The sequence below is a fragment of the Dromiciops gliroides genome, chromosome 6 (genome assembly GCF_019393635.1).
Source record: "Dromiciops gliroides isolate mDroGli1 chromosome 6, mDroGli1.pri, whole genome shotgun sequence".
NCBI lineage: Eukaryota > Metazoa > Chordata > Mammalia > Microbiotheria > Microbiotheriidae > Dromiciops > Dromiciops gliroides.
In genome coordinates, this window is record NC_057866.1 from 191,608,856 (window position 1) to 191,632,759 (window position 23,904).

General features: G+C 36.5%; 1 pseudogene; it reads right to left on the reverse strand.

Moving 5' to 3' along the window:
• Positions 1 to 23,904, reverse strand: part of LOC122732189 — a 47,673-nt pseudogene that overhangs the window by 10,575 nt on the left and 13,194 nt on the right.

A 23,904-nucleotide genomic window follows, 5' to 3' on the forward strand; every position in this document is an offset into this window, starting at 1 on the left:
AAAGGGAAGTTTTTCTCTCTGGCTATACCGAATAGATCCAAACTAGGGTTTTCTTCTCTCTCTCTCTTCACTAACTTCTAATACACTTTAATAAATACAGAAAAGCTTAAACTCTTGCTAAAGCTTCTAATTTAAGGAAAACACTCATTAGATTTTAGACATCACAGCTATAATTTTAGATCTTACAATGATGATGATGACCATTTATATGAGGTACTTGGTGACAGTAGATTAGGGCACTGGGTCTGAAGTCAGCAAAACCTGAGTTCAAATCCAGCATTAGACACTTCATGGCAGTGGGATAGTAACAACAAGAACAACAGCAAACTATGTGCTAGTCATTGCTTTGTGTGCTTTTTTGATATTCACAACAGCCCTAGGATGTTGGTGCTATTAATATACCCATTTAATAGTTGCAAAAACTGAGTCAGAGATAGGTTAAGTGACTTGTCACAGTCACACAACTAGTAAATGTCTGAGGCCAGATCTGAACTCAGGTCATCCTGCCTGCAGTCCCCGTGCTCTATCTAACATACCCCCTACATGTAAGGGTACCTAACTGTCAGGAGAAAACTCACTATAGGAATTCCATTCCATTTCATTCCATCCAATATTTATTGATCATCCTCTGTTAGCTACTGAAAGATATAGAAAGTTTAAATTAGACAATATATCTACTTTTATGAAATTTGCAATCCAACACAGGGATAAAAAATTATACAGAGATTACTATAGTATAATTTAGGTTAAGTGGACCAGAGTAATTAAAAGAATTTGTCCTGAACTGTATTTGCATTGTTGGTGTGTTCTGTTTTTAATCTGTCAACCAATCAGAACACATAAAACATTCATCATGTAACAGATACTGTAGATACAAAGGCAGAAACAAAACAGTCTCTCACCTTAAGGAGTTTGCATTCTATTTGGCAGCAAAAACAACAAATGTACTTATTATAAATGAATGTAAAATATATGCAAAGAAATATAAAGCAACTAGGGAGAGGGAGCAGTAATTGGGGCAGGAGGGGATCCAGAATGAGAACATATGTACAACCCAACTGATGATCTGTAAGACTACTAAAGATGATCTCCAAACAACTCATCTGTTTCAGATGAATTAATTCTGTGTGTGGGACAACCTTCTGTACAAAGGCCTTCATGTCTGGCTGGCAAAGGATGTCTTTGCTTCCTAGTGATTTAAGGACCAGAAGTGAAATAAGCTGGAATTGACTACAAACCACTTGTCTGCTTTGTTTTCATCACAGATTCATACCTTTGAGGGCAGAGTTCATCTGCAAACTCTCCTCTGCACCCTCAAGCTGTCCTCTCGAATTCTAGGTCGGAGACAGATTTTCCAAAGAACTTGAAGAAACCAGAGATTATGGCTGTGAATGGCCATTTGGTCTCTAGACAATATTGGGAACCAGTCTAGAATGGGGTCTTCGTGTGTGTGTGTGTGTGTGTGTGTGTGTGTGTTTTGCTTTTCCTCTCTGTGTTTATCATGTTAAAACCCTACTTTAGCTCTCTTACACCTTGGGGATCCTAGCTAGGAAAATGTTAAATTAGATTAATGCATTCAACTTTCCTCTCCTAGGATGTGGGGTCATTATGAAATTTAGAAAACTAGCTCAAGGACAAAAATGTAAATGAGATTCTCTCCTGGAATAATCAGGTATTTTATGTAATTTGTCTTACTAGTATTGCTAAAATGTGATGTTTCTCTATAATGCAATTGATAATAACATGCTTATTTGTATTTTGTATTTTCAAACTTAGAACATGAAACATAATTCTTCCATAGGACATATATGTTCTAATCTTTAGTCATTATTTCATGGGTCTGTGTACAACCTCCTCTCCTCATCTTGTATAATCCCATTCTGTTTCTTCATATAAATACTCCATAGACAATACAGAAGATGTCAGTGGGAACCTCCTTCTTTTAGTATCTTGAGGGTTTCCTGAAGTTTGTCAATTTGCTGCTGCCCATTTGTGATGCACAATTGGCCTTTCTCCTTTCTATTTGCCCATTTCCTTGATATTACCATTTAATGTAATTTTTGTATTCAAGTTATTGTTAGTAACCTGCCTAAACTCACTGAATACTTTGCATTGCTATTTGAGTTATTAACTTTTTTTAAAAGAATCCTGAGACCCTGTTTTATGTTTCCATGGTTCATAATAATATAGTATCACCAGTATAATATTATTATTGTATGGATTGACATTTGCAGTAATAGGCATCTTGAGATCATTAGAAACTGTGCAATTTTGCAAACATAATCTAGTCTATTTTTTACAATTAAAAAAAATTCATTTATTCATTTATTTCTTTTTCTTTCTTTCTTTATTCCTTTCTTTCTTCCTTTCTTTCTTTCTTTTGCATGGCAATTTGGGTTAAGTGACTTGCCACGTGTCACAGAACTAGTAAGTATCAAGTGCCTGAGGCCAGATTTGAACTAAGGTCCTCCTGAATCCAGGGCCAGTGCTTTATGCACTATGCCACCTAGCTGCCTCCTAAATATAAACTCATCTAATTAAGTACAACTACTCAAATCATTTTCCACCCACTTTAATTTCCTGTTTGGTAGATTAAACAGTTCTTTTCAAGTTGATGTAGATTTCCTTGAAGAAGCATTGTAGAGTGCAAAAAGTTGAAAGAATTCCTTATGACATCATCTGAAAACAGAAGTTTTCAGAGAAACTTGGCACCAAAAGGAAACCCTTCCTTTGGCAGGGGAAGGTTTTGAAAGAGTATTCTCATGTTTGTTTGTTTGTTTGTTTGTTTTCATTTATACAGGTCTTATCCAACTAAATTACCATCTTATAGTTGGGGTCCAAACCTTAGAGCTTTAATCACTCACCCGACTAGCCACTCTTCATGGCATTTCTGGTTCTATCACTTTCAGCTGTGTCTGATTTTTCATGAACCCATTTGGGGTTTTCATGCTAAAGAAAATAGAGTTTTTTGACATTTTCTTCTCCAGATCATTTTACAAATGAGGAAACTGAGGCAAACAGGATTGAGTGAGTTGCCCAGGTTCATACAGCTACTAAGTATCTTAGGCCAGATTTGAGCTCAGGAAAAGGAATCGGATGGCAGGCCTGGCACTCTACTGTGCCACCTACTTGTCTTTGCATGGCATAGATCTTGCAAATACTTAATAATATGTTTTCATGGATCAATTGATATAACATATATCTATCGATATCTATATCTATATATCTCTATAGATATATTAGGGTTTTTTAAAAATAAAATTATTTTGAAATGTTAGAACCTTCTTTAATAAATTTCCATAATACCATCCCTAAAAAATAAACCAAACAAAAAGACACCCAGAAACATACAGCAAAACTGCCAAATATGGTACTTCTTATGATTAGAAAATTTTTTATAGACCCAGAAACTTAGACCTGGAAAGGAAATTTAGATATTGTTGGGTCTAACCTAGACATTATACAGATGAAGAAACTGAGGCTCAGAAAGATTAATTGATTGTTCAGGTTCATGCAGTCAGTAAGTTCCCAAAACATAATTTGAACCCAAATCTTCTTTGTGAGAATTAGAATGACACTCCCTGCTGGGTGGGACATTGTGAGCTCTGACCTGAAAAGAAACCATGTGACTTTAACATCTGGAAGTGACATTTGCTGCCCAAGGGTCCTGTCAATCAGTGCTACCAAACAATAGCTTGGAGCTTTGTGAGTGTGTGGACAGCCCTGTTTCCTGTTTCACAGGAGGCTTCTGGGAGTAGCAAAACTTTTAGTTGCTGGAGCAACGACAGACAGGATAGGGAGAGCAGGCAAATCACATACTTTATCCACATGTTTCTCTTTACTAATCCCTAATATACTTTAATAAATACTTAAAAGTCTAAACTCTTGCTAAAGCTTCTAATTTAAGGTGACCACTATTAGATTTTAGACATCATAGTTAGAATTTTAGGCCCTTACATCTTGATTCTTGGTCCAGCACCATATCCTCTATGCCAAACTATCCCCTTGTCATCAATGTAAATTTATTTGTTGAAAAAAAGGAAATATGTGTTTTAACTTTAACTGATATATTTTAATGTTATTTTATCAACATTAAGTTATCAAACATCTAGCAATCTCATTACACAGCATGACTTACCTCATTCTACTTAAATTACCATTTTAAAATTACCAGATATCGTTTCACTCATTCTGAAATCCCACTTGATTCTCTTCGGCAGATTTTCTTCTTTTGTACTATTCATTTCCATTTACATGGGGGTGGAGAGGAAGGAGTATCTCAAATACACTCTATTTCACTTTTTTTTTTAATCTCCCTTTCTCAATTTTCTTTTCTTTTCTTTTCTCTTCTTCTTCTTCTTCTTCTTCTTCTTCTTCTTCTTCTTCTTCTTCTTCTTCTTCTTCTTCTTCTTCCTCTCTCTCTCTCTCTCTCTCTCTCTCTCTCTCTCTCTCTCTCTCTCTCTCTTGGCAGTGCATTAAGGTTAAGTGACCTTAGCCCAGGGTCACACAGCTAGTATGTGTCAAGTGAGAGGTCGGATTTCAACTCAGGTCCTCCTGAATCCAGGGCTGGCGCTTTATCCTAGCTGCTGCCCTTTCTTGATTTTCAGTGTAGTTTGATTCTATGCTTCTATTTCTATTTACACGGCATTAGTTCAGTTCCACAAAGATTAAGCCTAAATACTATTCTCCACTCCTTCTCAAGATTCTATCTTGTCTGTATCTTATAACTTTGTCTTGAACTTTTTAGTCCTTATTTCTCTGAAGAAACAAGTATTATTTCTACAGCCAAAGTAACATATTTGAGTAAAAGCATTCATTAGTTAATATTTTGAATTAGCTTTGGGGATAGTACAATCTCTGTTAGTACAGATTTGTACTGTGCGTCCAAATAAATGTCAAAGTTACACCGAGGAAAGGCATAGATGTGGTACCATATGATAACATTATTCTTTCAATTACAACTCAGCTGTTTCAAAACTTTCAGATGTAATTTGATTTATGGCTCTGACAGTACAGCATTCTGGCCTTTGTCTGGATTAAAGCAATCTGTTCTTGCACTCCTAAGCAATTTCAATAATATAAGGAATCTGAAAAGTACTGGGAAATGGTGTCTGAGTCCAAAGCAGTTGTGCTCAGGTGCAAGCAACCATGAAGCTAACAACAGATATCCCACTGCTTCGAAATTCAAACCCTTTGTGAATTATTATCTTAATGACATATTGTAATTCTAACCAGAAGTATCAGAAGTTTGCTCAGCTCCATTTCATATGTGCACTTAATTCTCATGAATGTTAATGAGGGTTATTGGCTCACATCAAATGCAAAATAGAGTTCTTTGTTTCTAAAAAGGGGATTTATGGGGGGAGGGGAGGGCAAGCAGGAAAAATAGACTGAATGGAGTTCAATAGAACAACCATAAATGTACAATAAAATCAGCTGGATACTGGTTTTGCTGTTTCTAGAATGTGTTACTTCCCATAAAAGTCCTTATTGATTTTTTTTCAGCCATTATTATTTATGCTCTCTAGAATGGCATTAAAAGAATGTGTTTGGGGATGAGACATGTCTGCTCATGTGAAGGGGAAGTTGGCAGTTACCTGTACGATTATCATTCAATTGTCCATTTGGGTTCTAAATAAAAGAAGAAGTATTGATAAAGATAGGATTTGAACCTTGTTAAGAAACCTTAGATATCTTCTGTTCCAAGCCCTTCATTTATATAAGAAGAAATGTAGGCTTGCTATTTGGGCAATATTGTTTACTGTATATTTTCAGATAGTAGAATAATTCACCACATTAGTTAATGAATGACTCAAATTTAGATATGTCCTCTAAATTTTCCCCAAATATAGACACATGTATACATTCATGTTTCTTTTGAAATAGAAGACAAAGATTACAAGTTAAACTTGAATTTTTTTTTCTTTTTGGTGGTGGGGCAATGGGGGTTAAGTGACTTGACCAGGGTCATACAGCTAGTAAGTGTCAAATGTCTGAGACTGGATTTGAACTCGGGTCCTCCTGAATGCAGGATCAGTGCTTTATCCACTGCCACCTGGATGCCCCCCATGATTTCTTGTAAATTTGAATTCTTCAGAAGTTCAGATTGTACTAGTAGTTAGTAAAAGCCTACTATGTGCAGAAACTGTAGTACATGTTAATAATGATACAAACAGAAATAACCCTTGATTCCTAACCTCAAGGAGTTTATAATCTAGTAGGGACGTGAAACATAGAAAGGTAGAATACAAAACTGGCTATTTTAAATGCACTAAAGGGATATGCCCAAAGTACCAAGAGAGGAACTTGCCCCTTCAGCAACACTTTTTGCTATCCATTTTTACAAGGCTTATGGAGTGTCTTATTCCAATTGTATTTTTAAATGTTCATTAGGGAGAGGGATCTGACCCCATTTAAGAAGCTGTTAATGTCAGAGTAATATAAAGAAGCCAGGTTGTAAAATGCAGGAATTAAATAAATGGATGTATTTCAAGGTGAATATAACACTGAAAAAGAAGGATCAGCAGAGAGTGAGATGTTTCCTGACAGGAATAACAGTAATGGTGGGTAGTATCCCCAAGTGGAAAAGAGGGACAATTATTTGAGACCATTTTTGAAGGGCACTTACCTTTTTCCTCCTTCTCTTTGGATTATCACTGGGAAAGTGAACACAAGAAAGGAAGAGTTTCTAATCTGAAATTAATGCAAAGTCCCAACCAACTTTATTAATGTAAGTAGCCCAGTTCTAAGCAAAATAATTAAGTAATTAGGGAAATAAACTTTAATGGAGAGGAGGGGTAAGAGGAAAGTCTTCCCTTAGCTACTCATCTAAATCTTAAAACATTCCAAACAGTAGTATAGGGCATATGCTATGGATGACTTCTGAGACTAATCAAGATTTAGAGTAAATGTTCCTTAAACTTGGAAAGCATCAGAATTAATTAGGTGGTAATTGATAGTAATTGAATATAGGGAGAAAAAAGTGCTTAAACTCCACCTATCTAGAGGATTTTATTTATAACCTAATTATAAATAACAACAAATGTCATTTCTTTAAAATGTTATTTCTATAGTTGAACTTTATACACAGTCACATCTAGCAAGTAAATAATTATTCATACTCTCATTTTTAAAATCGATTTTTCCGATGAATGCAATTTGGACTTGATTACAAGGAGGGTACAGCAAAAAGAACCCTAGACTCAGATCCAAGAGTTCTGACTTAAAATGGCATTTATAAGTTATATGATCTTGTGCAAAACACTAAAATTTTCTGTATTTTAATTTCCTTGGGGAAGTCAGCTATTTGAGCTCTATGACTTCTTCTATATCCTACAATTCCAGTCTTTATTCTGTCCTTTATCTTATGACCCTCATTTATCCACTGGTAAGAGATAACCTAACTTCTGAACCTATGCTTTCATTTATAGGAATTCAGGCCTCCTGGGACACTGCCCCTTTAAGAAATACTTGCTAACCAGATGGTATGTGGACTAACAAAGCATTATGTGCATATAAGCCCTGTCTGAGGGAAAATAGTCAGTTTTGCCCCATCTGAATTTCATGTTGTTTTGTTTCCTTTTTTGTTTGTTTTTCACTCAGCTATGCTGATTATACCAGACAATCTCATGCTATCAATATTCAACTCTTAATCTGTTTTATCTTGACCTCTGGAACCTGGTATCTCACTTCCTACTCTCAAAGTCATATATGAATGATTTTGCAGTTTTTGCCTCATCATGACTACTATTATCTAGTGGCAGGCAATACTTTGTTGGGCAGACAGTTTTCCTATGGCTCCAGTTTAGCCCAATCTTTATTGTTTGTATTATAAAATGACAAGAACCAAAGAATCCACCCATAGCCTTATTATATTGGCAAATTTCTACTGTTCTGCTTTGGAGTTCATAAGGAACCACCATTCACCTGACAATGAACAGCCTTGAACATGGGCTATTATATCTGATCTTACATAAAAGTAATGGAGAAAATGTGTTTCTTACATTTTGCTGACCTTTTGGTAAGGGCGCTCTGCCTGTGCTCTGGACAGCAATTATTTTAAAAGCAATCTCTTTAAATTTTATGATATACAGTGATGTAGTAACTAGTTTGTTCTTATATTGCATGCACTAATATAAAATGTCAGAATGCTGAACCTTGGATTGTGAACTCTAGATGCAAAATAATACTGCAAAATGTCTTCTAATACATTTTGAAAATTTCAGATTTTTCATAAGGAATCAGCAAAATGGAGCAAGTATTACAGAACATATTATAGAAATTCCCTATGCTGTAGATTTCTTTTGTGAAACTTATGGGTTGTGAGAATTGTGCTTTCATTAATCACACAAGTACAGAAAATAGTTTAGTCTTAAGTGAAGGAGAATCTATGAGACACCTTACTGTATTTGAATTTATTTATATATTTATTCATATTTGGATTTCAGAGGTTAAGAATATAGCCTACTTTTTTGTTTAGACTGTCATTGTTTTCTTTAAGATAGAAGGAAAGTAATTCACCTTATGTGTCCTGAGCGTCAGGATTTTATGTTTGAGGGTCAAATAAAATAATAGATGTGAAGCTTTATATAAACCTTAAAGTTCTATATAAATTTTATTTTTTGTTCTGGTTGCTGTCATCATCATCATCACCATTCCCCAGATTTGATGACTTTATTCCCTGAATCATCTACAGCTGAGCTTAAGTTAAGCTTAAGCAATACACAGGTGTGCTGGTATATGTTTAATGATCAGATTCTTTGCAGGAAGAAATATATGTGCACACATTTTAAATTTTAATCTGTAAAACTGGGTTTTGTATGCAAACCTTTTGTTGCCAAACCATTCTTCCCCTCTCCAGTTCCACCCTTATCACAAAGATGACATTTTGTCAGTATAAGGAAAGTACTTTTATCATGATCATTGTTGTTGCAACTTTATTAACATCATTTTATTCATTGGAATTATTGGATGGTATTTATGGGCAAAAGGTGTTTTCAACATCATCAGACTTTGTTTTTGCAAAACAACTCTGGGCAAATCCTCTTCTTAGGAAGAAAAGTGTGTGTGTGGGAAAAAAAATAGCACGCGCTCACACACACACACACACACACACACACACACACACACACACACACACACCCGAAGCAAATACCTGCCAGAAATCCAGAGCAACAAAACTAGAAAGAATCAAAAGTAAAATGAACACTACTTTTTTATTGTTTTCAACTTTAATTGACTACATGTATATATATATATATATATATATATATATATATATATATATATACACACACACACACACACACAAAGATATGGCAAACCTTGTAGGAAAAAAGTAAATTTTTCACATGGAGTTTTAATAATACTTAATATTTTGGTTGCTTTGCCCATAAGTTCAAAAACACACATGTAGTATTTCATCTGCCTATGCCAATACCGGCGTATCAGAGTGTTTTGATGATACTTTAAGAGTAGTGTAACCAATTTTTATAAAAGACTTTATAAATTTTGTGAAATCATAATCCAGTACCTTCATTCATCTAATTTCCTAAGCAGGGTATGTACACTGATACACTTTTTTTGTGGGGCAATGAGGGTTAAGTGACTTGCTCAGGGTCACACAGCTAGTAAGTGTCAAGTGCCTGAGGCTGGATTTGAACTCAGGTCCTGCTGAATCCAAGACCAGTGCTTTATCCACTGCACCACCTAGCTGCAATATTAAACTTAAAGTCCATAATTAATTTTAAACCTTCTGTTAAGCCACACTACCAAAACCCAAGTTTCTTCTTTTAAATATGCTTGTTAAGGATGCTTCTATACCTTCCTACAGATGCTCATGACCATCTAGATGATGGTGGTTAGCTGAAATTCTCTTCAGTCGACTCAACATAAACCCCCTTCAGTTGATGACAAAGTTTTCCACTTACTTTCCCTTCTTTTGCTGGTGTTCTTTCCTGCATAGACCTGAGTAGGGTGTCACCTTTTTGTGACAAGGTTACTTCGCATGTGTCTTGGTTCTTCTTCCTTAATTCTTCATATGGAACAACTTTTCTCTTAGGACTTGCTTCCACAGTTGTATCTGGTCCTTGGGCAATATAATCAGTAATACCAGTAGGAGTTGATTCAATCATGGAAGCACTGAGGGGGTTGGTTCATAAGGAGGAAAAGGACCTTCTTTTCCACTGTTTTCAGATGGGGAAGATGTTCCAAAAGATGAATGTGGAGGCATTTTTGACTCAAATACTGGCTTTTGTGAAAAATATCCAGTTGTGCAAGTCAATGCCCCTGTTCTAGAGGCAGAGCTTCTCCAAGAGGAGAATTTTCAAGCTGTTTAAACTTCTCTGGGCAGGTTTTCACATAGGAAATTTCTCCAGCAAGATATCCCATTACACAGGCAAATACAAGTTTAGGGACAGAACCAAATTTGTGGTGACTGGAATAGAATACCTCTAGTAATTAATTCCTGAGTGACCAACATAATTGTTGCAGAAAAGGGAACAGATCTGTACCAGAAGATCTCTAAATTACATTTAGAGAAGATTCTTCTTTCTTCTTCCCTTGGAATATAATCCATTCCTATGTAAGGGAGTGGTCGTAAGACTTATGCATTCTGCTCTGTCCCAAAATCAGTCCTTCCATTGATCTTTCCTCCCCACCGCAGCTGAGGCAGCAAGAGGGTATGCAAAGCTCTCCCTCCCCCCTCCAAACTCCAGGAGGAAGGGAAAAAGAGAGGGAATGAGGGGATGGGGGGAGGGGGCTCATGAACAGTGTTTTCTACCACCCTCCCATCTTCTCTGTACAGGAAGAGGCATGTGTAATGAGATCCATGTTATTCAGTGGGGAGGCAGATATAGGGAATTGTAAGGGGCTAAAATTCTAGCTATACTGTCTAAAAATCTAATGAGTGGTCACCAATAAATTAGCAGCTTTAGCAAGAGTTTAGACTTTTAAGTATTTATTAAAGAGCATTAGCATCTAATGAGCAGAGAGAAAGGTAAAAATCTAATTATTTCTAAGAGACCCCATCATCTGACCTGCCATGGTGAGGTCAGGAACAAAAAGGACCCAATGCTTCCTTCTTCCTCCCAGAAACATCCTGTGAAACTGGGAACATCCCATCCACATGCACACACACAACTCCAAGCTCATTGTCTAGTAACTTTGATAGACAGTACCCACAAGCAAACGTCACTTCCTGATGCCAAGGAACTGACTCCAAGGCTTGCCCTCAGATGCCTTCTCCTCATAGCAGAGCTTTCCTACAGTATCTCTCCAGCAGGTGGCATCACTCTAATCCTTACAGAAGTAAACAAAAAGCTATTCCCCCCAACCACACCCCACCTCCCTGCAAAAACAAAAACGAAAACAAACAAAAAACCAAGAAACAAAAAAACCCAAAAACTACTGAAGTAGAGTCATAAGACTTTCTCTTGAATCTTTGATTTGCAAAGCAATTCCTGCATAGCATATCTGGCCAGGAAGCCCATCATTTGGAAAATGAGAGGATTGGAATGTTGATGTAGATATTGACAAACTAGAAAGTAGTCAGATCAGAGAGATCAGGATGTAGAAAGGTATATATATATATATATATATATATATATATGTGTGTGTGTGTGTGTGTGTGTGTGTGTGTGTGTGTGTGTGTGTTTTGTTCTAGAGAAGAGGGAACTTGATAGATAGCTTAAAGTATGTGAAGTGCTATCATGTGGAAAACTTATTCTTGAACCTAAAGGGTAGAACTTGGACTAATGATGGAAGTTTCAGGAAGAAAAAAATATTTTAACTTGATGTAATGGGAAGCATCATTATACTTAGAGTTATCCTAAAGGAAGAGCTTGCCATAGGAGCTTGTAGGTGCCTCCTTCCTAGAAATCAAGTACATGCTAAATGACAACTTATCATACATATCACAAAGAAGACTGATATTCAGTTATATATTTTTCTGGATGGTTTCTAAGTTACCTTCCATGTCTTAAAATTCCATGATTTTATAAATGAATATCTTTCAAGGTCCCTTCCAGCACTAACATTTTGTCACCTAATTCTCTATGTATAAGAAGGATCTAGCTGTTTAATAATATCCCTTAAATAAAATTCAGTAATTGACTTGATATAACAATAATGAATCTTTTAAACTATTTGAATATCACTAATTATTCAAATTTGAGAAGAAACAAAATGAATTTTTACAATGGATCATAAGTGTTATGTAAAATGTGAAATTTATTTTTTCCTTTTTCTATTTCATTTCATCTTGGGCACATTCCCTAAAGAAATAATTTAGATAAAATGTAAGGAAAAAGGTTGGCCTCCCTGACCAATGCTGCCTATCTAAGTTAATACCAACAAGGTTGAATTCAATATTTTATTTGACAAGAATTGCGATATACATTCTTACCTGTTGTGATTCAGTGACTGTGAAAACTGATATAATATTCACATAGACTACTTCTTATATCCAAAGAACAGAGCTGAAAATCTGAATTTTAGAACAGAATAGAATCATATCAGCAAGCAAGGTCACCTTGAATTGTAGTTGATATGTATCTAGCCCAAGTTTATCAGGACTTGGTAGATAGAAGTACTTTTCCCAGGTAACAGCCAGGGTTATCTCCATAAGAGTTCCATTGGGAGGAAAGCTTTCATTTGATATTGCACACTGGAATGATAATTTAATAACCTTGGCAAGCCACTTGAACTTTATGCCAGCTATATCATCCAGAGATGTTGGATAAGTGTAACTACATATAGATTCATTTTGGAATCTAATTTTTAATTTCCTTATATAGCACGAGACATGTTTACAGTGATGTAGCAACATGAATTTGTAAGGGAGATAATTATAAGACTATTTTCTAATAGCTTTTGCCTTCTAAAATGGTTGTTTGCTGTGAAAACAAAACAAAAAATAATCACAATCACAACTCAATATATATTTGCATCCTTCTCATGCATCATCTGAGTTCACTTTTACCATTGTTCCACTGGGTGCTATGGATGGAATCCAAATTATTATGTATTCACAGTCACCAGAAGGTGCTAGGAGTCTGGGACACTTAGACGAGGAAACCAAAATCATTCTCCATGAACTTGTAGAATTTTACCCTAAACCCATCATGAATACTTCAGTCCATGCTTTGGCCATGAGACCCAAAAAATGATATAGGACTTCTAACTAAACTATTCACCATTCTCCAAATTTGTTATTTTATTTTCCAACTTTCCCACCTTACATGACATTGTTCATGTTTAAAACACCTTCTCCTTTCCTGCTCCCCTTCATATATCAAAATAAGTTAAGACCAAAGTCTTCTCATACCCATCATAAAAGTTTCTCTCATTCACCAGCTGGAAATAATCTTGTCATCCTCTGATTTGGCATAATATTTTATTTTTGCAACCTGCATGTATTTAGTTAATTTATATCAGTCATTTGTTCTACCATTTATCTTTTCTCCTATCCATCTTTGTTTCTCTTCTGGTATCAATAAGAATTGCTTTTTTCACTGAAGGAATCTAATAAATGTCTGTTGAGCTGAATCAAATACACAAGGAAGGAATCTGCTCTCTGACTCTCCTATGATCTTCAGCATAGTGACTATGTCATATGTTTCTGGCTCTGGGAAGATCTAACTACAGCTGAAGAACAAAATGATTCCATACAAATTCCCAGAAAGAACTTCTAAGGTCTTTTCTAATAAGGTTTTTTTTTTTCTATTAATTAGTCCATTAGTGGAAAATGTTCTGTAAATTATCAAGTAGTAAACACAGGTTAGTAGATGCTATAAATTTGGTTAATTGATATATTTCTTATAGCAATTTTTGTCATAGTCTATATCTAGCCTGTTAAATGAACAGTCCGTGGGGTCTAACTCCTCTTATTTAATTTACTCTAAAACTCCCCCTGGAATTAAGTGGCTACAATATAAAATAGAAAGAATTTCTGACCCTGAAGTCAAAGATTCTACATTCAAATCCCACCTCTCTTGCTACTTAGTGTCTGTGCGAGCTTGAAAAAATCACATGACCTTCCTCAGCCTCAATTTCCTTGGGTAAAATGAAAGAATTGGTATATTATGGCCTCTGAGGTCTTGTCCAGTTCTAAAATTGTGATTCTACTTTACACGTGCATGGAATGTTTCCAATAACAATGAAGGACCTTGCCCTTCTCAAATAGGACCCAGAGACTCACTCTCTGGGTTGACTCATACATTCCAGACAGCACTCATGGAAGCAAGTCTAGGTTCCCAGGAAAGAATTTCCAACAGCCATTCAATAAACACCTGTTAGATGTCAGGCACTGTGCTAAGCACTGGGGATACAGAGAGGCAAAAGATGGTCCAGGTCCTATCTTTAATGGAGGAAACAACATGTTGTTGTTGTTGTTTGTTCTTCCTTCTCAAAGAGAACTGTGACATTGAGGTGATGTCATACGTTGCAGTGAATTGGATTTAAGTGAGGGAAGACTGTGCAAAGTCACCAACCTCACTCTCTCTCCTCCAGAGCTATCTGGGTCCAGTGGCAAGATATAAATCAAGCCAACTGGAGATGGCCCCAGATGTTTATGACAATTGGAGTTAAGTGATTTGCCCAGGGTCACACACCTAGTAAGGTTCTGATGTGAGATTTGAACTCAGATCTTCCAGTGATCTATCTGCTGTACCACCTACCTGCCCCAGGAAACAATGTACAAACTATATAAAGACAAGTTGTATTCAGAATCAGTTGGAGATAATTGACAGGAAAGGTACAAGAATTATGGAAGACCTAGAAAGGCTTTTGGTAAGAGGTGAGATTTAAGCTGGTATTTGAAGGATGCCAGGAGGTATAGATAAGGAGAGAGAAAACCCCAAGTACAAAGGACAGTCAGTGAAAATGTCAAGAATTAGGAGGAGTGTCTTGTTCAAGGATCAGTAAAGAGACCAGTATCATTGGATGACAGAGTTGTTATTACTTACACAAGACATTCCATTTCCTGACTTAGGACATTTCCTCCCTCCCTCCCATCCTTCCTTCCTTTTTTTTTTTTTTTTTTTTTTTTGAGATATTTTATTTTTTCCGTTACATGTAAAGATAGTTCTCAACTTTTGTTTATACATGCTTTACAATTTCAGATTTTTCTCCCTCCCTCCCTCCCCTCCCTCCCCCCTCCCCTAGACAGCAGGTAATCTGATATAGGTTATATCTATATATATCTATACATATAGATATATATATACACACACATATATATACACATAATAACATTAATCCTATTTCTGCATTAATCCTGTTACAAGAGAAAGAATCAGAGCAGTGATGCAAAACCTCAAAATAGAAAAAAAAAACAACAGCACCCAAAACAAAAGAAATAATATGGTTCAATCAGCATCTATACTCCACAGTTCTTTCTTTCTTTTTTTTCTTGGATTTGGAGATCCTCTTCTATCATGAGTTCCCTGGAACTCTTCTGTACCATTGCATTGGTGAGAAGAATATAGTCCATCACAGTAGGTCAACACTCAATGTTGATGATACTGTGTACAATGTTCTTCTGGTTCTGCTCATCTCACTCATCATCAGCTCACGTAAGACCCTCCAGGTTTCTCTGAACTCTTCCTGCTCATCATTTCTTACAGCACAATAGTATTCCATTGTATTCATATACCACAACTTGTCCAGCCATTCCCCAATTGATGGGCACCCCCTCAACTTCCAATTCCTTGCTACCACGTAAAGAGCAGCTATAAATATTTTTGTACATGTGGGTCCCTTTCCCCCTTCCATGATTTCTTTGGGCAAAAGACCTAAAAGTGGGATTGCTGGGTCAAAGGGTATGCACAGCTTTATCGCCCTTTGGGCATAATTCCAAATTGCTCTCCAGAATGGTTGGATCAGCTCACAGCTCCACCAACAATGCATTAGTGTACCAATTTTCCCACAGCCTCTCCAACATTTATTATCTTCCTTTTTTGTCATTTTAGCCAATCTGATAGGTGTCAGGTGGTACCTCAGAGTTGTTTTAATTTGCATCTCTCTAATCATTAGAGATTTAGAGCATTTTTTCATATGGGAATAGATAGCTTTGGTTTCTTCATCAGAAAACTGCCTGTTCATATCCTTTGACCATTTCTCAATTGGGGAATGACTTGGATTCTTATAAATTTGATTTAATTCCCTATATATTTTAGAGATGAGGCCTTTATCAGAAGCACTGGCCTCAAAAATTGTTTCCCAGCTTTCTGCCTCCCTTCTAATTTTGGATGCATTGCTTCTGTTTGTACAAAAATTTTTTAATTTAATATAATCAAAATCATCCACTTTGCATTTTATAATATACTCTATCTCATGTTTGGTCAAAAACTGTTCTCCTTTCCAAAGATCTGATAGGTACACTATTCCTTTCTCTCCTAATTTACCTATGGTATCACCTCTTATGTCTAAATCATGTATCCATTTTGACCTTATTTTAGTATAAGGTGTAAGATGTTGGTCTAAGCCTAATTTCTGCCATACTATTTTCCAGTTTTCCCAGCAGTTTTTGTCAAATACTGAGTTCCTATCCCAGAAGCTGGAGTCTTTGGGTTTATCAAACACTACATTACTAGTGTCATTTACTACTGCATTTCCTGAGCCTAGCCTATTCCATTGATCTACCACTCTATTTTTTAGCCAGTACCAGATAGTTTTGATGACTGCCGCTTTATAGTAAAGCTCCAGGTTTGGTACCGCTAACCCACCTTCCTGTGAATTTTTTTTCATTATTTCCCTGGATATTCTTGATTTTTTGTTTTTCCAGATGAATTTTGTTATTATTTTTTCTAGCTGTATAAAATAATTTTTAGGTAGCCTGATTGGTATGGCACTGAATAAGTAAATTAATTTAGGCAGTATTGTCATTTTTACTATATTAGCTCTGCCTATCCATGAGCAATTGATATCTTTCCAATTATTTAGATCTGATTTGATTTGTGTGAAGAGTGTTTGGTAGTTGTGTTCATAGAGTTCCTGGGTTTGTCTTGGCAAGTAGACTCCCAAGTATTTTATATTACCTACCGTTACTTTAAATGGAATTTCTCTTTCTATCTCTTGCTGCTGGACTTTGTTGGTCATGTATAGAAATGCTGATGATTTATGTGGATTTATTTTATATCCTGCTACTTTGCTAAAGTTGTTAATTGTTTCAAGTAATTTTTGAGTTGATTCTCTAGGATTCCTTAAGTATACCATCATATCATCTGCAAAGAGTGATAGTTTTGTTTCCTCCTTGCCTATTCTAATTCCTTTAATTCCTTTCTCTTCTCTGATTGCTAAAGCTAACATTTCTAGGACAATATTAAATAATAGGGGTGATAATGGACATCCCTGTTTCACCCCTGATCTTATTGGGAAGGCCTCTAATTTATCTCCATTGCATATAATACTTGCTGATGGCTTTAGGTAGATACTGTTTATTATTCTAAGGAAAGCTCCCCCTATTCCTAGACTCTCTAGTGTTTTTATTAGGAATGGGTGCTGTACTTTGTCAAAAGCTTTCTCTGCATCTATTGAGATAATCATATGATTTTGGTTGGTTTTCTTATTGATGTGGTTGATTATGTTAATAGTTTTCCTAATGTTGAACCAGCCCTGCATTCCTGGTATAAATCCCACCTGGTCATAGTGTATTATCCTGGTGATCACTTGCTGTAATCTCCTTGCTAATATCTTATTTAAGATTTTAGCATCAATATTCATTAGGGAGATTGGTCTATAATTTTCTTTCTCTGTTTTTGCTTTGCCTGGTTTTGGTATCACCACCATATTTGTGTCATAAAACGAATTTGGTAGAACTCCTTCTTCACCTATTTTTCCAAATAATTTGTATAATATTGGAATTAATTGTTCTTTAAATGTTTGGTAAAATTCACCCGTAAACCCATCTGGCCCTGGGGATTTTTTCTTAGGGAGTTCATTAATAGCTTGTTCAATTTCTTTTTCTAATATCGGTTTATTTAAGGATTTTATTTCCTCTTCAGTTAACCTGGGCAGTTTGTATTTTTGTAAATATTCATCCATTTCATTTAGATTGTCAAATTTATTGGCATACAGTTGGGCAAAATATTTCCTAATTATTGCTTTAATTTCCACTTCATTGGTGGTAACATCACCCTTTTCATTTTTGATACTGGTAATTTGGTTTTCTTCTTTCTTTTTTTTAATCAAATTAACCAGTATTTTATCTATTTTATTGGTTTTTTTCATAAAACCAGCTCTTAGTTTTATTGATTAGTTCTATAGTTTTTTTGCTTTCAATCTTATTGATTTCTCCTTTAATTTTCAGGATCTCTAATTTAGTGTCTAATTGGGGATTTCTAATTTGTTCTTTTTCTAGCTTTTTAAGTTGCATGCCCAATTCATTAATCTCCTCTTTCTCTTTTTATTCATGTAAGCATTTAGAGCTATAAATTTTCCCCTAAGCACTGCTTTGGCTGCATCCCATAGATTTTGGTATGTTGTCTCATTATTGTCATTCTCTTGGATAAAGTTATTGATTGTTTCTATGATTTCTTGTTTGGCCCATTCATTCTTTAGAATGAAATTATTTAGTTTCCAATTGATTTTCATTCTACTTTTCCCTGGCTCTTTCTTACATGTAATTTTTATTGCATCATGATCTGAGAAGGATGCATTTACTATTTCTGCCTTTCTACATTTGACTATGATGTTTTTGTGCCCTAATACATGGTCAATTTTTGAAAATGTGCCATGTACTGCTGAGAAAAAGGTATATTCCTTTCTATCCCCATTCAATTTTCTCCAGACATCTATCATGTCTAACTTTTCTAGTAATCTATTCACCTCTTTCACTTCTTTCTTATTTATTTTTTGGCTAGATTTATCTAATTCTGAGAGGGGGAGATTCAGATCCCCCACTAGTATAGTATTACTATCTAATTCCTCTTGTAACTCATTTAACTTCTCCTCTAAGAACTTGGATGCTATACCACTTGGCGCATACATATTCAATATTGATATTACTTCATTATCTATAGTACCTTTAAGTAAGATGTAATTTCCTTCCTTATCTCTTTTAATGAGATCTATTTTTGCCTGCACTTTGTCTGAGATAAGGATTGCTACCCCTGCCTTTTTTACTTTAGCTGAGGCATAATATATTCTGCTCCAGCCTTTTACCTTTACTCTGTGTGTATCTCTCTGCTTCAAATGTGTTTCTTGTAAACAGCATATTGTAGGGTTCTGGTTTTTAATCCACTCTGCAATTCGCTTCCGTTTTATAGCAGAGTTCATCCCATTCACATTCACAGTTATTATTACTGACTGTCTATTCCCCTCCATTCTATTTACCCCCTTTGTACTTTTCCCCCCTTCTTTCACCCTATTCCTCCTCACCGACGTTTTACTTCTTACCCCTGCCTCCCCCAATCTGCCCTCCCTTTTTATCACCCCCCTCTCTTTTCTTTACCCTTTTCTCCCTTGCTTTTGTCCTCCCTTCTCAGTCCCCCCCTTTCCCTTCCCCTTTTGTTTCCCTAAAGAGTGAGTTAAGTTTCTTTATCCCAATGAACGTATATGTTATTCCCTCTTTGAGTCAAATCTAATGAGAATAGGGTTGAAACCATGTTCCCCCCTCCTTTCTTTCCCTCTATTGTAATAGGTTTTTTTCCACCTCTTCATATGATATAATTCATCCCATTCCACCTCCCCTTTCCTCTCCTCCCCATAGACTCCCTTTTTATCTCCTTAATTCTTTTGTATCATCACATCAAAGACAATTTATATTTATACCCTCTATATAAAGTCCTTCTCTCTGCCCAAATACATTTACAGTTCTTAAGAGTTATGAGTATTATCTTCCTGTGTAGGGATATAAACAGTTTAACCTAATAGGGTAACTTTTTTTTTCCCCCTCTGTTTACCTTTTTAAACTTCTCTTGAGTCTTGTATGTTGAGATCAAATTTTCTATTCAGTTCTGGTCTTTTCACCAGGAAAGATTGAAAGTCCCCAATGTCATTAAATGTCCATCTTTTCCCCTGAAAGAAAATGCACATTTTTGCTGGGTAATAGATTCTCGGCTGCAATCCAATCTCCTTTGCCTTCCGGAATATCATATTCCAAGCCTTGCGGTCCTTTAATGTTGAAGCTGCCAGGTCCTGAGCAATCCTGACTGTGGCTCCATGATATTTAAATTGCTTCTTTCTGGCTGCTTGGAGTATTTTCTCCTTCACCTGATAATTCTGGAATTTGGCTACAATATTCCTTGGAGTTTTCCTTTTGGGGTCTCTTTCAGGAGGTGATCGATGGATTCTTTCAATGATGATTTTATCCTCTGATTCTATGATATCAGGGCAGTTCTCCTTAATAATTTCCTGGAATATGGTATCTAGATTCTTTTTCTGGTCATGGCTTTCAGGCAGTCCAATGATTCTCAAATTGTCTCTCCTCGATCTGTTTTCCAGATCAGTTGTCTTTCCAATGAGGTATTTCACATTTTCTTCTATTTTTTCATTTTTTTTATTCTGCTTGACTGATTCTTGGTGTCTCATGGATTCCTTTTCTTCCAACTGTCCCACTTTAATTTTTAAGGCATTGTTTTCTTCAGTGAGATTATGCACCTTTTTTTCCATTTGGCTAAGTGAATTTTTTAAGGTATTGTTTTCTTCAGTGAGATTATGCAGCTTTTTTTTCCATTTGGCCAAGTGAATTTTTTAAGGCTTTGTTTTCTTCAGCTTCCTTTTCTAAGCTGCTGATTCTTTTTTCATAGTTTTTTTGTGTTGCTTTCATTTCTCTCCCCATTTTTTCTTCTACCTCTTGCAATTGATTTTTAAAATCCTTTTTGAGCTCTTCCAGGAAGGCTTTTTGTTCTTGCGACCAATTCACCTTCCCTTGTGAGGCTTCAGATGTAGACAATTTGAGGCTATTGTCCTCATCTGAGTTTGTGTTGGCTTCTTCCCTATTGATACAGAAGCTCTCAATGGAGAGGGCTCTTTTTTGCTTCTTACTCATTATTGCAGCTTATTTATTTATTCTTTAAGTTGAGGTCTGCTCTGGGGGCACCAGGGTCCCTGTTTTGGGCTTCTTGTGCAGGTGTATAGGTGCTGTGTGACCGGGCTTTTACTCTGAGGCCTTTATGGTGTGTGGAAATCCCCTGTCCTGCACTTCCTGTCTGATTGTGCTCGGCCAGCCAGGCGCCAGACCCCGGCGTCTGATCCCGCCGTTCGTGGCCCTCTCGGCCGGTGCAGGTAAGTTTTTCCACTGTCCTTCTTGGCCACCAGATTTTTGAACCAGGTTCCGGGAGCCTCAGTTGTTCGGCTGTGACCCGCAGCTCCTGCTGATTTGCCCCGACCCCCTCGGCGCTGGGTTGCTGCCCTGCGCTGGGCCTCCCTTTTGCCCGAGTCAGACCGACCTTTTCCTGAAGTCTTCTAAATTATCTCTGGTTGGAGGACTGTGTCTCTCTGTCTCTTTGCAGGTTCTGTAGTTTCAGAATCCGTCCAGAGGCTTGATTTAATGTTCGTTTTGAGGGAACAGAAGGAGAGCTCAGGCAGCTTGCTGCTTCCTCTCCGCCATCTTGGCTCCGCCCCTCCCTTCCTTCCTTTTGAAGGCAGTCAGGACTAAGTGACTTCCCTAGGGTCATAGGTTTGTAAATGCCTACGGCCAGATTTGAAATCAGGTCCTCCTGACTCCAAGCCAGGTGCTCTATCCATTATGCTACCTAGCTTCCCCTTGGACATTTTCTTGGCTATCCCCCAATGCCTAAAATTCATTTCCCTTTCCTGCATTATTTTTTTCCTAATCCAAATAGACTGGTTTTGGATCCAGAAAAACCTGACTTCAAGCACTCCTTCTGACATGCATAGGTAATATGATTCATGCAAGTCACTTAAACTCTGTGTTCTAGTCAACTCTCTTGCAGAGAATTGAGCTTACATGCATGGGTAGAGAGAATTTACTCACCCAGGAGCTTATTATACCATTGAAAGGCAAAGAGGGTTAAGTGATTTGCCTGGGGTCACAAAGTTAGTAAGTGACTAAGGTTGGATTTGAACTCAGATCCTCCTGACTAGAAGGCTGGTGCTTTGGCTCCCCCTAATAATGATTCATTACACTTGAATAGTTCTTTGAATGCTAACTGATGCTATATCTAGAGGCCCAGTTCTTTCTAGGTTTGAAAGACCTCGGAAAGCTTGTCATAAATGCTTTCACTGTGTGATCATTTTAGTCAAGCAATTTCATGGCAGGGAGAAATCTTTCTCTTATAAAGAAATTTAATTTTGTTTTGTTTTTTAGCATCAGCCAGCAAGCAGACACTAAATGATAAGCGGCCATATGGAGACTACAATTCACATGTGACTACTCTTGTGGATGCATTTTCCTTTTGGAGCTTTCATGTTTAACAGATGTTGCTTCTGTAGAGTAAGGAATCAGGAGCTGGAAAGAAGATAGAACTGGAAGCTGAAAATTGACCGTGAAACTACTCAGCACAGGATTTGGAGTTTTTAAGTACAATGACCAGATGTAGGGGTTGGACATCACATAATCTATTAATATAAGCACCTTCTGGCTTCCTGACTTCACTCTCTATGAGAAGTGAGTTCATGTGATGAAATTCTGTGACTTCTGATAAGGTTAGAAATAAGGTCATTACCAAATGTTTGAATTAAATTGGTAAACATTTTTCTTATTTTGAAATTCCATGATTTAGATTTCTCCTAAAGCTGAATATTGTCCTCTATTGGTGGCTTTTTAGGGAAAAAGTTCATCTTAAACAGTTAGGATAGGGGATGAGTCTGCCTGATAAGGAGAAAATATACTCTACATAAAATCTAAGCTCACTTATTTTATGTGGTTATTGATGTCAATTCATCCCAATTCCATACATTTTTGCATGGAGATTCAAAATCAGAAAACTATTTCTTTTGCAAATCCCTCCAGGAAGGCTACACTTACCTTTAGAGATGACATTAACTTTGGACGGTGATATAGATATAAGAATGAATATTTGTGCATATATTCACTTATTATAAAATAGCATTATTCCCCAAGTATTTTTGTGTTTCTAAATAATTTTTAGGGAATATTATCAGTGTAAGTGGGGCATCTGGGTGGCACAGTGAATAGAGCATTGGGCCTGAAGTCAGGAAGATCTGAATTCAAATTCAGCCTCAGACACTTACAAGCTGTGTTGCTGGGCAAGTCACTCAAACCTCTTTGTCTTTGTTTCCTCATATATAAAATGAGTTGGAGAAGGAAATGGCAAACCATTGCATTTTCTTCGAGAAGAAAACACCAAAAGAGCTCACAGGGAAAGATAGCTATAAAATGACTAAACAACAACATCAATATAATTATTTCCATGTGGTAATTCCTTCACTCTGTTTTGAAGCATCACAATAAAAGAAGAGAATTGGGGCAGCTAGGTGGTGCAGTGGATAGAGCACTTGCCCCGAAGTCAGGAGTACCTGAGTTCAAATCCTGCCTCAGACACTTAACACTTACTAGCTATATGACCCTGGGCAAGTCACTTAACCCCAATTACCTCACTAAAAAAAATAAAATAGAAGAAGAGAATAATTACTGTTAATAGAAGCTAAACTCAAATTCAACAAGTATTCATTAAGTGTCTACTCTACTTGTGGAACTACCTCCAAATATCTAGGTGCTATTATAAAGGAAGACAAACAAATGAAATCATCCATGCCTTTAAGGAACTCACATCATTCTGACCTGTATAAGATTTTTCTTTAAACCATAGCTTGCATAATCAGATTTACAAATGAATGGCTCTTCGAAATTAATATTTTATAAGACACATAGAATAGTATTAAGGAGATAGTTGGTATTAATCTCTCTCTCTCTCTCTCTCTCTCTCTCTCTCTCTCTCTCTCTTTCTCCCCCCTCCTTTGTAACTCACCCCAAATAGT